This window comes from Oncorhynchus kisutch, linkage group LG3 (assembly GCF_002021735.2).
Source record: "Oncorhynchus kisutch isolate 150728-3 linkage group LG3, Okis_V2, whole genome shotgun sequence".
NCBI classification, from domain to species: Eukaryota; Metazoa; Chordata; class Actinopteri; order Salmoniformes; family Salmonidae; genus Oncorhynchus; species Oncorhynchus kisutch.
Window position 1 is genome coordinate 71195131 of NC_034176.2, and position 14147 is coordinate 71209277.

At 43.3% G+C, this 14147-nt stretch overlaps 1 pseudogene; it reads right to left on the reverse strand.

Moving 5' to 3' along the window:
• Nucleotides 1–83: 83 nt before the first annotated feature.
• Nucleotides 84–7895, reverse strand: LOC109888440 (nucleobindin-2-like; annotated as a pseudogene).
• Nucleotides 7896–14147: the final 6252 nt, after the last annotated feature.

Consider the following 14147-nt stretch of genomic DNA (forward strand, 5'->3'; position numbering starts at 1 on the left):
CAAGATAAAAGAGCATTTGCCCTAGCCAGCAGAGTTTGGTAAAAGTAAAACAAAAAGGCCCATTAAAAGACAGACTCTGGGGGTGATGTGCTGAGTACAAAAGGTAGACATTGCCTGGTAACAGGCTGTTCATTATCAATACATGTACTGGCCTTGGCCAAGACACACCTACAGGTCATTAGGAACAGTAGCCTCACTCAAACGTGAAAACAAGACGTGGTTACCTATAATCTCTACAGAAATAACCAGATCATCAACTGACTCTTGCATTTGTACATCAATAAGGTAATCCAAAAGGGCTGGCTATAGTATAAGTACCACAAAATAAGACTGCAATGCACTCAGGTTTCCCATGACTAGTGCCCATAATAGCCAACATTAGCATACATTGCTGCTATCAGACTTGAGAATATGAAGTAATACACAGGAATGAACCCATACAAAAAATAAAGTATACTTATATTCTATTCTGTTGCATGAGACAGTCTTTACTGTTCATAATGCTCCCAATGCCATTTTCAGTGCCTTTTGAAATGTCGCCTTTTCAGGAATCCATACATTTCACAACATTATCATTATTCAGCTGGAGTGACCAGACAATTATTAGGCCTAATTGTCATGATATCACACAGCACTAATTAAAAATGGATGTTCCAAAATACATTGACACTACCAAAACAATTCCACCAAAGCTCTGCATTTTAAGTAATGATCAATTATGACCAATCCATACATCACATACCATATATGCACTCTATAACACAAATTCCCTGACTGCAAACGTATAAAACATTTCTAGGCCTTGGAGGCTCAAATTGAAATCCACAAGTGGGCAGAGATACTGTAAACGCCTCCTGTGTTCTCCAGCTGTTTTCCAGTTAACTCTTTCAGGATAAAGGGCCACACATGCCCATATGGAGGGAACTCCACAGTACTTATATACCTCCAGTCCAGTGTGCAAAGGTCTGTGGGTGGGGGGCCATGGAGCCAGAGGTGTTTATAGTTTCATCTGACAGCTGGGGTTGAGTGGGCTGGTTCTGATGGGGGCCTATGGCAACATGACATGGTAAGTCATGTTGGCCCTATGGCACTGCCTGATGGCCTGGGGGGCAGATCCTGGAGTCGTGGTTGGGACAAATCCTGGGTGTTGTGAGGTATTTGGTTCTGGAAGTAGTTGTCTTGCTTCATACCCGGGTGGTTTTGGGACATATCTTGGTGGCCCGGGGGCAAAGGATGGTACTCTCCTCGTGGCTCTGGGATAGCATTCCCTTCTACTGAAAAAGGGAGTCGTTTTGAATACAGTTCATTTTTTATATCTTTTTTAAATTTAGTTTATTTTCTCCCCAATAGAATTGTTCTCATCTTAAGATCCATTTTCCATAGTCACCTCTACATTATGAAAAATACACAATGGAATTGGGGTAAACTATCACTCACCATGAACCTCTGGAGGGGGCTCAACTTTCTGAGTTTTCAACCGTTCCATTTGTTCTACTGCCTGAAACACCACAGACAAACAGAGATAAGCAGATTAATGGTTATAGGTAAGCATGTCAGCTCATGTCAAAAATAACAATACCACACAAAAGTGCATTACAGTAATAGAGAACCTATTGGTTGTGTCTGTTCTACCACTGCCCACTCTGTACCTGCTGAAGCTCTACTTTCTGTGAGTTGAGCTGTTCCTGTTGCCTCTCCAACTCATCCCTCTGTTTCTGGAGGTCTGATGCTTTCTGGTTGAGGTCCTCTTCCTGCTGGGCCAGGTGCTCCTCAAACTCCCTCATCTCCTCATCTCCTCGTCTGTGTAGGCCTGGTTCTGCTCTAAGGTCTAACAAAGGAGGTTCATTCTATCTCTCCTTATTGATATGAAAACCAACAATGCACAGTGTGGTTGAATGTAGGAGTGTTTATATTTATGGTATGGTTTTTGTTACTCTTGCCATTTCATAATAATGAGTTATAATGTTGAAATATAAAAAATAGGCCCGTATGAATGGGAGTTAAATAGATATGGCTACCACACCTCCCAACTATCTGGTTCCAGGAATTCCTTTTTCTTTGTGGCAATCAGGAACTCTTCTAAGGAGACCAGTCGGTCTTTGTTGGTGTCCACCTGTAAACAGTGAGATCAGTCACCATGTGAACTATTTATTTCATTAAATCAACGAAACCAATCTCTAACTTTCAGTGCTAGCAATCCATGGGAATATACACTGCTCCAAAAAATAAAGGGAACACTAAAATAACACATCCTAGATCTGAATGAATTAAATATTCTTATTAAATACTTTTTTCTTTACATAGATGAATGTGCTGACAACAAAATCACAAAAATTATCAATGGAAATCAAATGTATCAACCCATGGAGGTCTGGATTTGAAGTCACTTTGATGTAATGTCCTTAAAACAAGTCAAAATAAGGCTCAGTAGTGTATATGGCTTCCACATGCCTGTATGACCTCCCTACAACGCCTGGGCATGCTCCTGATGAGGTGGCGGATGGTCTCCTGAGGGATCTCCTCCCAGACCCGGACTAAAGCATCCGCCAACTCCTGGACAGTCTGTGGTGCAACGTGGCGTTGGTGGATGGAGCGAGACATGATGTCCCAGATGTACTCAATTGGATTCAGGTCTGGGGAACGGGTGGGCCAGTCCATAGCATCAATGCCTTCCTCTTGCAGGAACTGCTGACACACTCCAGCCACATGAGGTCGAGCATTGTCTTGCATTAGGAGGAACCCAGGGCCAACCGCACCAGCATATGGTCTCACAAGGGGTCTGAGGATCTCATCTCGGTACCTAATGGCAGTCAGGCTACCTCTGGCGAGCACATGGAGGGCTGTGCGGCCCCCCCAAAGAAATGCCACCCCGCACCATGACTGACCCACCGCCAAACCGGGCTGTAAGCACAACCCCCACCTGTGGACGTCGGGCCCTTATACCACCCTCATGGAGTCTGTTTCTGACCATTTGAGCAGACACATGCACATGTGGCCTGCTGGAGGTCATTTTGCAGGGCTCTGGCAGTGCTCCTCCTTGCACAAAGGCGGAGGTAGCGGTCCTGCTGCTGGGTTGTTGCCCTCCCACGTCTCCTGATGTACTGGCCTGTCTCCAGGTAGCGCCTCCATGCTCTGGACACTACGCTGACAGACACAGAAAACCTTCTTGCCACAGCTCGCATTGATGCGCCATCCTGGATGAGCTGCACTACCTGAGCCACTTGTGTGGGTTGTAGACTCAGTCTCATGCGGTGCTTTCACTCTAGTGAAAGCACCGCCAGCATTCAAAAGTGACCAAATCATCAGCCAGGAAGCATAGGAACTGAGAAGTGGTCTGTGGTCACCACCTGCAGAACCACTCCCTTTATTGGGGGTGTCTTGCTAATTGCCTATAATTTCCACCTGTTGTCTATTCCATTTTCACAACATCATGTGAAATTTATTGTCAATCAGTGTTGCTTCCTAAGTGGACAGTTTGATTTCACAGAAGTGTGATTGACTTGGAGTTACATTGTGTTGTTTAAGTGTTCCCTTTATTTTTTTGAGCAGTGTAGTATGCAAGGTTCACGGCCGGGACAACAGTATACCTCGCTCATGACGTGCTCTCTCATACGCAGGCGCTCCTCCTCCATCTCCACCATATCGTCCTCTTCATTGGTAGGATCATAGATCTTCTCCAGCTGAGCCCACAGAATGAACCGTTATCTATACATGCACACGTTTCATCATCATTGCAGGTAAAACATTCAAAAAGAGGACAAATCTTTACCTCCTTGGTAAACAATGCCTCCAATTCCTGCTCATCGAAGAAGCCATCTCCATTGGAATCTGGAAATTCAAACGCAAGAATGTTGAGGAACTCTGAGATGGATGTCCCTGCCCCAACCTGTGATGTTTATTGATGAGAACTTACCATGCAGCTTGAAAAAGGTCTTGGGGTCAAAATCTTCAGGGTCAAGACCATCTGCTTCCTCCCACACCTCTTTGAACTGATTCTGGCTGCCCTGCACAGCAAAAAACAAATGTTCATCCCCTGTTAGATATAAATGGCTAACTTGAGCTAAATCATTATGGGGAAAGTTTAGAGCAGAAATAGGCAACTTGAATTTTGCATTTGAACCCTTTTGTAGGCTCGCAGATCAATTTCCATAAACAAACAAACATATACAGCATAGTGTACAAAACATTAGGAACACCTTCCTAATATGGAGTTCTACCCTCTTTTGCCCTTAGAACAGCCTCAATTTGTCAGGGCATGGACTTTAAGGTGTCTAAAGCATTCCACAGAGATGCTGGACCATGTTGACTCCAATGCTTCCCACGCTTCTGTCAAGTTAGCTGGATGTCCTTTGGATGGTGGACCATTCATGATACACACAGGAAACTCTTGAGCGTGAAAAACCCAGCAGCGTTGCAGTTCTTGACACACTCAAACCAGTGCGCCAGGTATCTACTGCCATACCTTGTTCAAAAGGTACTTAAACCTTTTTTCTTGCCCATTCACCCTCTGAATGGCACACACACAATCCATGTATCAATTGTCTCAAGGCTTAAAAATCCTTCTTTCACCCGTCTCCTCTCCATCTACACTGAAGTGGATTTAACAAGTGACATCAATAAGGGATCATAGACTGACCGGGTGAAAGCTATGTCATGGAAAGAGCAGGTGTCATTAATGTTTTCTACAGTCAGTGTATATTGTTTAGGAACTCATTTGGGGTCTCAACTAACTGCTGGGAGTTAGAATAGTAGAAAACACAAGATCCCATTTTGAAATGTGGTTGTGCATCAGCAGTTTCTCGTTATGTCAGTCACTCAATTAAACCATGTCAGCTAAACATTTTTAGATACAGATCCTCGAGCCACTCATGATGAGTTCAGATTTATTGTGGCCCCCCACCACCCGCCCCCACATCAAACTTGCCCATCCATGGTCTAGAGACTAGCTAGACCATATGTGTGCACAAACAGATTGAGCTCTGAAACACACAGAAAACATATCATCCAGGTGCAGTTGAACTTACTGGATGGTTGACTTTGGGATGGTCTGCATGTTTCTTCTTCATCTCCTCGTAATGTTCTTCCTCCTTCTTCCTCCCTCCATCGTCTAGAGTCTTGAGGTGTTCCCTTCGCTCATGGTCTTCTGTCATCTCGTACTTCTTGAACTCCTCATGGCGCTCCTTGTCATAGTTCTCCAGATCGTTTGTGGCCTTGTGGTCAAATGAAGGATGAGAGTTAAAATGTCTTGAAGAGAAGAGGACTACAGGTAATTTAGTAAGCTACTATATGCATGTACCATGCATTCTACATTATACTTACTGATTTGATGAGTCTGTCCAGATCCTCCACTTCAAAGGTGTGAGGATTCATGCGGTTCAGGTACTCAAACTGTTGCAGCAGAGCTTGGTGGTCTACTGCCATATCTGTGAGTGAGGTTTAACAGAGTCATTACACAAATATGACATTTGATGACCTGACATTGGCACTGTAATAGTTATCCAGTGCCAAAGCTCACCCCGTGTGCATCTATACTAGCCTGTAATCCTTCCTATTAGAGGTTGAAGTGAGATGTTACTGTTGTCCGTAATAGTGTGCGGTTACTATTGTGATTCGAAGCAGAGATTTTCAGAAGCATGTTTCACAAGTAAGTAGGTGACTCAACACTGACACTACAGTAACCACATCCTCCTGAGACCTTTCCCTCAAAAATGTACTTCTTGGTCACTTGCCCACACGCCCTAGTGTTTCTAGATGGTAACAGTACAGCACTTAAGGCATATTACTTGTCTTTCACTGGGCAGCATACCGTTCCCTCCTTCGATGTCTTGCTTGGCTTTGATCAGTGTCCGTAGCCGGCTAACCTCCTGCCTTTTTAGCTCATCCAGTTGTGTCCTTACATGGTGGCTGACAAAGTCCAGCTCTTTGGCCAGCTTCCCCATCTGTAGGAAACGTGATGTAATGATTATCATACTGCTGTTGTTTTGCATTTTTCATGACTAATGACTCAAGGAGAGTAAGAACGACAAGAATGAGCAGGACACAGTTAGAATACCTTGATGTCCTCCATATCTGTGTTATGGAGCTTCTCTCTGAAATGCTGGTCTTTTTCCAGAAAATCAATGACTTCCCTGAGATAACGGTCATAGTGGAGTCCAGTGTCCTGTTACATGAAATAATGTAGTAAGTTGTAGTAGTATGCATAACATGCATACTAGCTCATGAATCATTCAATAGACCTTCAGTTCAGTCTGTATACTTTACAATTCAATAAATTATGTAAGAGAAAATCTTTGCTAGCTGGTATAACTGGTGCGAGCTCATACAGGAAACACAAATTACTGCTTTTTTCATGGCTGTTAGGGCTGCTCTGCCTGCCATGTTTCTCCACTGTGCTTGCTTGGTACGTGATCCTTCACCAACTCTTACCACACTTGGTGATGGCTCTGAGGCTTTGTCCTCCGGCTGGTTCACCTTGGTCTTTTCCAGACTGATGGGCACTGCCTCCAGACAGAGCAGCTGTACCAGAAGCACCACGCAGCTGGTGTGGAATATCTGTCTCCAAGACATCTGGCGACACAAGACGCACCTTGACACAACACTTCAACTAGAGATGATAGAAAACATCAGTGTCTGCCCCAAATAAAGAGGCTATGCCCCAACCATAGAGAAAGACAGAGGCCTCTTCTTTGTATCAGTCCATTATGGCCTCAGAGCACTGGCTTGTCCATTTTGAAGCAGTCAATTTTATTCTTTTCTTCTACTACTACTTCTATGAGTTGATAAACAAACTGAAAGGGTGCATACTGCCACCCGGAGTATGTTCTTTGAACAGGTATGACGCCAAGGCTAGCGACGTAATGCCACCTGCAGTTATGGAGTGTTTACACACAAGCATAATTAATTGGCTGATCCCTCCTGATGACCCAGATTGAATTATATCATCCTTCCTTAACCCATAGGAATACCCACCCAGTTTGACTACTTCAACATGGTGTAGGCAAAGATGGTAGATAAATAAAGATGTCCCACTCAAGCAGTTTACCATTGGAAAAAATGGCACAGTTCCAGTCTGCTTAGAGGGATGGCTCTCCCATAAGCACCAATGCATTAGCAGCTGGGTGTGCTTAATTCATTTACTGTATAAGAATCAGAAAATAATAGGGAGTGGGATGTCTCACTTCCTCTTCCATCTCTTGTGGAAGTCCTCAATGGCGTTGCCCATGCTAAAACAGGCTTTTGGGAACTATAACATGCTGACTACACCAGCCACAAGCATGTATCTGCCTTCGCGGCATGTTGATTTTGTCCAGCCACACCAAACACGATCATGACGTGCAGGTAAAATATCAAAACCAACTGTGAACCAACTAAAGTTACATGCAAACCTCAACAGATATGTTGCGTGCGCGAGCATTGCAAAATTGTCACATACATGTTATTCAATAATTTCACCCACACAACTCGCACGTTTGAACGAGCGTCTGCATAGCCAAGTGCTAAAATAGAACTTGGTTCATTATTAGAAACTCCACAAGTCCCCTCCTTATTGGATATCAGGAAGATACAAACCCATTTTTTTTATTGGCAAGACAGAACAGCAATAAGCAAACAGGAAAACACTCATCAAGAGGCAGCGCTCCTAGTGGCTGGGGACTGTAATGCAGGGAAACTTACATTTCTATCAGCATGTTAAATGTCCAACCAGAGGGGGGAAAAAAATTCTATACCACCTTTAGTCCACACACAGACTAGTACAAAGCTCTCCCTCGCCCTCCATTTGCCTAATCTGACCATAATTCTATCCTCCAGATTCCTGCTTACAAGCTAAAATTAAAGCAGGAAGCGCCAGTGACTAAATCAATAAAAAGTTGTCAGATGAAGCAGATGCTAAACTACAGGACTGTTTTGCTAGCACCGACTGGAATATGTTCCAGGATTCTTCCGATGGCATTGAGGAATACACCACATCAGTCACTGGCTTTACATACACACCCAAAACCAGAAGCCATGGATTACAGGCAACCGTTCCACTGAGATAAAGGATAAAGCTGCCTCTTTTAAGGAGCGGGACTCTAACCTGGAAGCTTATAAGAAATCCCGCTATGCCCTCCGATGAACCATCAAAACAGGCAAAGCGTCAATACAGGACAAAGATCGAATCGTACTACACTGGCTCTGACACTTGTCGGATGTGGCAGGGCCTGTATTAACAAAGGGTTGCCCAGTGACACGAGCCTACCGGAGGAGCTAAACTACTTCTAAGCTCGTTTCGAGGCAAATAACACTGAAACATGCATGAGAGCACCAGCTGTTCCGGAAGACTGTGTGATCACTCTCTCCGCAGCCGATGTGAGTAAGACCTTTAAACTGGTCAACATTCACAAGGCTGCAGGGCCAGACAGATTACCAGAACGTGTACTCCGAGCATGCACTGACCAACCGGCAAGTGTCCTCACTGACATCTTCAACCTCTCCCTGTCTGAGTCTGTAATACCAACATGTTTCAAGCAGACCACCATAGTCCCTGTGCCCAAGAACACGAAGGTAACCTGACTACCGACCCGTAGCATTCACGTCTGTAGCCATGAAATGCTTTGAAAGGCTTGCCATTGCTCACATTAACACCATTATCCCAGAAACCCTAGACCCAGGCCAATTTACATACCACACCAACAGATCCACAGAGGATGCAAACTCTATTGCACTCCATACTGCCCTTTCACACCTGGACGAAAGGAACACCTATGTGAGAATGCTATTCATTGACTACAGTCCAGGGTTCAACAACATAGCTTAGTGATGAGCTTAGAGGGCACTAAGGACCCTGGGACTAAACATCTCCCTCTGCAACTGGATCCTGGACTTCCTGACGGGCCGCCACCAGGTGGTAAGGGAAGGTAACACATTCGCCGCGCTGATCCTCAACACGGGGGGCCCTCAGGGTTGCGTGCTCAGTCCCCACCTGTACTCCCTGTTCACTGATGACTCGGTTCTTAACCAACGGCCAGGCACAACTCCAACACCATCATTAAGTTTGCTGATGACACAACAGGGGTAGCCCTGATCACAGACAACAATGAGAAGCCTATAGGGAGTTGGTCAGAGACCTGACCGTGTGGCGCAAGGACAACAACCTCTCACTCAACGTAGACAAGACAAAGGAGATGATTGTGGACTACAGGAAAAAGTGGACAGAGCACGCCCCCATTCTCATCGACGGGGCTGTAGTGGTGCAGGTGGAGAGCTTCAAGTTCCATGGCATCCACATCACCAACAAACTAACATGGTCCAAGCACACCAAGACAGTCGTGAAGAGGGCACGACAAAACATATTCCCCCTCAGGAGACTGAAAAGATTTGGCATGGGTCCTCAGATCCTCAAAAGGTTTTACAGCTGCACCATCGAGAGCATATTGATGGGTTGCATCACTGCCTGGTATGGCAACTGCTCGGCCTCCGACCGCAAGGCACTACAGAGGATAGTGCGTACAGCCCAGTACATCACTGGGGCCAAGCTTCTTGCCATCCAGAACCTCTATACCATGCAGTGTCAGAGGAAGGACCTAAAAATAGTCAGACTCCAGCCACCCTAGTCATAGACTGTTCCCTCTGCTACCCCATGGCAAGCGGTACTGGAGCACCAAGTCTAGGTCCAAGAGGTTTCTAAATAGCTTCTACCCCCAAGCCATAAGACTGCTAATCAAATGGCTACCCAGACTATTTGCACTGCTGCCACCCCACCATGCTGCTGCTACTCTGTTATTATCTATCCATAGTCACTTTAAATAACTCTTCCTACATGTACATATATATGTATGTGCACATTGACTCTGTACCGGTACCCCGTGTATATAGCCCTGCTATTGTTATTTACTGCTGCTCTTTAATAATTTGTTATTCTTCTCTTACTTTTTTTTTATGGTATTTTCTTAAAACTGCATTGTTGGTTATTAAGGGCTTGTAAGTAAGCATTTCACTGTAAGGTTGTTGTATTCGGTGCATGTGACAAATAAAACTTGATTTTCAGTGGATTCTGCACAGAAGTTCTAACAGGTTCATTGATATATCCTAACATGACTTTGTCTGGTAGAGACGCTGACTGAAAAGGACTGACAATGACTCGTTTCACCACGCTCCCCACCGGTCCCTCGAGCTTTCTCCATGGCCTCAACCCCATATGTTTCCTGTCCATTGCCGACGTGTCTCTCTGCCATCGATGGCTAACTAGCTACCTAGTAACTAGCTAAACTATTAAACACGTTAGCTATGAGGTGATACTTTTCATCTAACTAGCGTGCTACAATTTAAATCATCAGCAGATCAATAGCTAATCGTCTAGCTAACTTTACAGGCAAACTCACTGTGATCAATACAAGTTTAGTAAGTAGTTATGCTGATGCTGGCTGGCTAGCTAGCTGGTAGATGGCAAACTAATCTAATGACAGCTAGCTTGAATCTAATGATGAGGTTTCCATTTCCAAGCTGCGGTGTCTAGTGTTGACCACAACGAGAAGTTGCGGTATCTGTCTTGTTGTCTGGTTACAGTACCTGTCTCATTCACAACATAACAATAGCTTCAAACCAATGTGCGTGTCACCGCGGGACTTACTTTTTGATTTGAATCCCCGTCAAACGGTCGTTACTACAGCCACAAAGTCATAAACACCACCTATTTCTACAATTTGTCTACTTAAAATTAGATGTTAAACCTAACCTTAACGACAGTGATAACCTTATGCCTAACCTTACATTAACACCAATTATGTTTTCGATATTTCTTACGATATAGCCCATTTTAACTTTGTGGCTGTGCTAGCTAGTGGAAAGCTAATTTTGCTAGCTAAATAGTCTCCTCCCAAACTGATAATTCGTCATCTCTTCCTCTTTCCTTCATGCTAACATGCGTTTGTTTACAGTGCCAGATAGCAAGTGAATGAAATCCTACATTGAAAACATGGCATGCATGTTAAATTAGGTAGTTGTCATTGGATAAAATCTTCCCTTCCTACTTTCTGAAGACGCGCATTGTTATTCAATTAGGCCACGCACATTGTCAGTCAAAAGGTTGGGGAAATACTGTGCAATCACGTTAGGTTGCACTAAATCGTACGTGGCGTTTATAATTTGGAGGAGGTGGTTGTTTGCTGATCCTGGATCAGTGTAGCTTCCTTGCCATGATATCCAAGACTACCATATTTAGAAACTATGTGACACAGGAGGTTGGTGGCACCTTTATGGGGAGGACGGGCACGTGGCAATGGCTGGAGCTGAATAAATGGAAAGGTATCAACAAAATCAAACACATGGTTACCAAAATCATACATTACACTCAAATAATTCTGTATTTGGGTTGAAGGATAAAGCAGGATTTATTGAGTTGGTTTAATGTGATTGCTTGGACGAATGAGAAAATTGATGAGCAGCTTCCTGCAGGGTTATTGTATGAGTGAACATTATTGAGCTACAAATATTAGCTATGCCAGCAAGACATGCACATGGTTTTCTAAATATACTGAATAATAATATAAACGCATCAACACATTTTCCACCTAAGGAGCCTGAAAAGATTTGGCATGGGTCCCCATATCCTCAGAAAGTTCTACAGCTACACCATCGAGAACATTCTGACCGGTTGCATCATCGCCTGGTATGGCAACTTCTCAGCATCTGACTGTAAGGGGGTAGTGCGTACGGCCCAGTACATCACTGGGGCCAAGCTTCCTGACATCCAGGACCTATTGACTAGGCGGTGCTCCCAAGTCATAGACTGTTCTCACTGCTACCGCACGGCAAACGGTACATACCGAAGCACCTAGTTTATGACCAAAAGGCTCCTTAACAGCCTCTACCCCCAAGCCATAAGACTGCTGAACATCTAATCAAATGGCCACCCGGACTATTTACATTGAACACCCCTTTGTTTTTACACTGCTGCTACTCGCTGTTTATTATATTTGCATAGTCACTTTACAAATTACCTCGACTAACCTGTACCCCCGCACATTGACTCAGTTTGACTCATTGACTCTTGTTCAAGCCACTGATTTGTTATTCCCACTCGCCATCACTAACCGCTGTCATGAAATGGAGTTCAATCGTCATGAAACGCAAATACAGTGATTGCCTTTTGTCTCTTTCATACAAACGTTGCGAAATTACGAGGAGCGCCCACAATGTGTTTTGTGTGGAGAAGTGTTTATTAATGAGTCTCTCAAAACGAACAAATTAATAAAACGACACGTCCTGACCAAACATCCAGGCACTACATGACGGTAAACCCAGGGAGTTATTTAAGAACAGTGCAGAATGCTTCGGGAAACAGTGCTTCGAAAGTGGAAAAGTAAAATGACAAGGCATTGTCATTTTATAACAAGTGATGATGATAAGCAGAAATAAGGGAGTACTATCTCGCATAGTAGAAGATGTGAGTTTCTCTTTCAAACAATCCCCTGGGTTTGTAACGTTACACAGCTAATAGCTAACGTTAGCCAAAGCAAGCTAACTAGCTACTGGTAGTGCAACCCTAAGAAACAGTACAGATGAAGATGAAAAATTCAAGCCTACTGTACATTTTACTGTAGAAATTATTGTTAAAAACAAGTCTAGTTCGGAACTGTTGCTATTACAAGTAATAATTGTTATTCTGATCTGGAATAAACTGATTGAAGCAAGATGCTTTTTGAGGCAAACAGTCACACAGTTCTGGTTTGTTCATCTGCAGTAGGAAGCAGACTCCTGCCTAACTGAGAAAGCAGTAGATATTCTGATCCAGCTTGGCACCACATACCTATGCAATTCCTGGTTCTCAAGTACAGAAACAGTGTGAATGCTGAGCATGACCTCAGTTTTGCACTGTCAAAAACTGAGCCCAGAATAGATATGCTTGTTGAAAACTTCAACCTCTCATTAGGACTGTGTGTATGTATTAGTTTTCTGAGCTACATCTGTGTGATGTGATCAATCAGTTTATTCCAGTTCAGAATAAAACATGTATTTTAACAGCAACATTTCCAACCTAGACTTTCTATCAACAATCATCTATACCTTAAGATAGTAGGCCTGAAGTTTTGTATTTATTTATTTATTATTATACCTTTATTTCAACAAGGAACACAGACTGAGACCAAGGTCTCTTTTACAGCTGGGCCCTGCATATACATGTTTACAGCTGGGCCCTGCGTATACAGTTTAGGTACAATGATTAAGAAACTAAACAAGACAAACAAAACAATCACAGATAACACAAAAAAATACAGCAGCAGATTACATGTACACACAGGTTATTCCCCTAACAGCACAAGAACTTGCATTACCCGAAACAGTTACAAGCAACACAAAAATAAAAATCCTCCAATAAATATTTAAAATGGGCAAGGGGGACAAGAGTCTCAAGTTTAAGTTTAGTCTGCAGGCTATTCCATAGGCAAGGAGCGTAACAGGAAAAGGCAGCCATACCCAACTCTGTACTGTTACTTAGGGTTGCACGATCAAAAAGCCTGTGTGTGTTCTGTTATACATCTGTGTGATGTGATCAATCCATTTATTCCAGTTCAGAATGAAATAATTTATTGTATTTTAACAGCAACAGTTCCAACCTAGACAGATATGTAAGAGTGTTTTTAATAGAGAAAAATAAACAAAATATATTTATGGGTATTTCTTTGTTATTTGTTTTTATTTATATTGCTTCTTTTTAGGAATAAGGGCAATGAAATGTACCAATATTTACGTATAAGTTGCATATTTTCCTAAGCTTGGATCCCAGGCTGAAGAAGTTTAAGAACTCCTGCTTTAATTTATTGTAAATATTTTATTAACTCTATTTTTTTAACTGCATTGTTGGTTAAGTGCTTGTAAGTAAGCATTTCACTGTAAGGTCTATCCGGCGCATGTGATAAATACAATTTGATTTGACTTCAATGATTTTACTGAGTTGCAGTTCATATAAGGAAATGAGTCAATTGAAATAAATACATTTGGCCTTAATCTATGGATTTCACATGACTGGGCAGGGGCACAGCCATGGGTGGGCCTGGGAGGGCATAGGCCCAGCCACTTGGGAGCCAGGCCCAGCCACGTGGGATCCAGGCCCAGACAATCAGAATGACTTTTATTACGGACAGAAATACTCCTCAGTTTCATCAGTT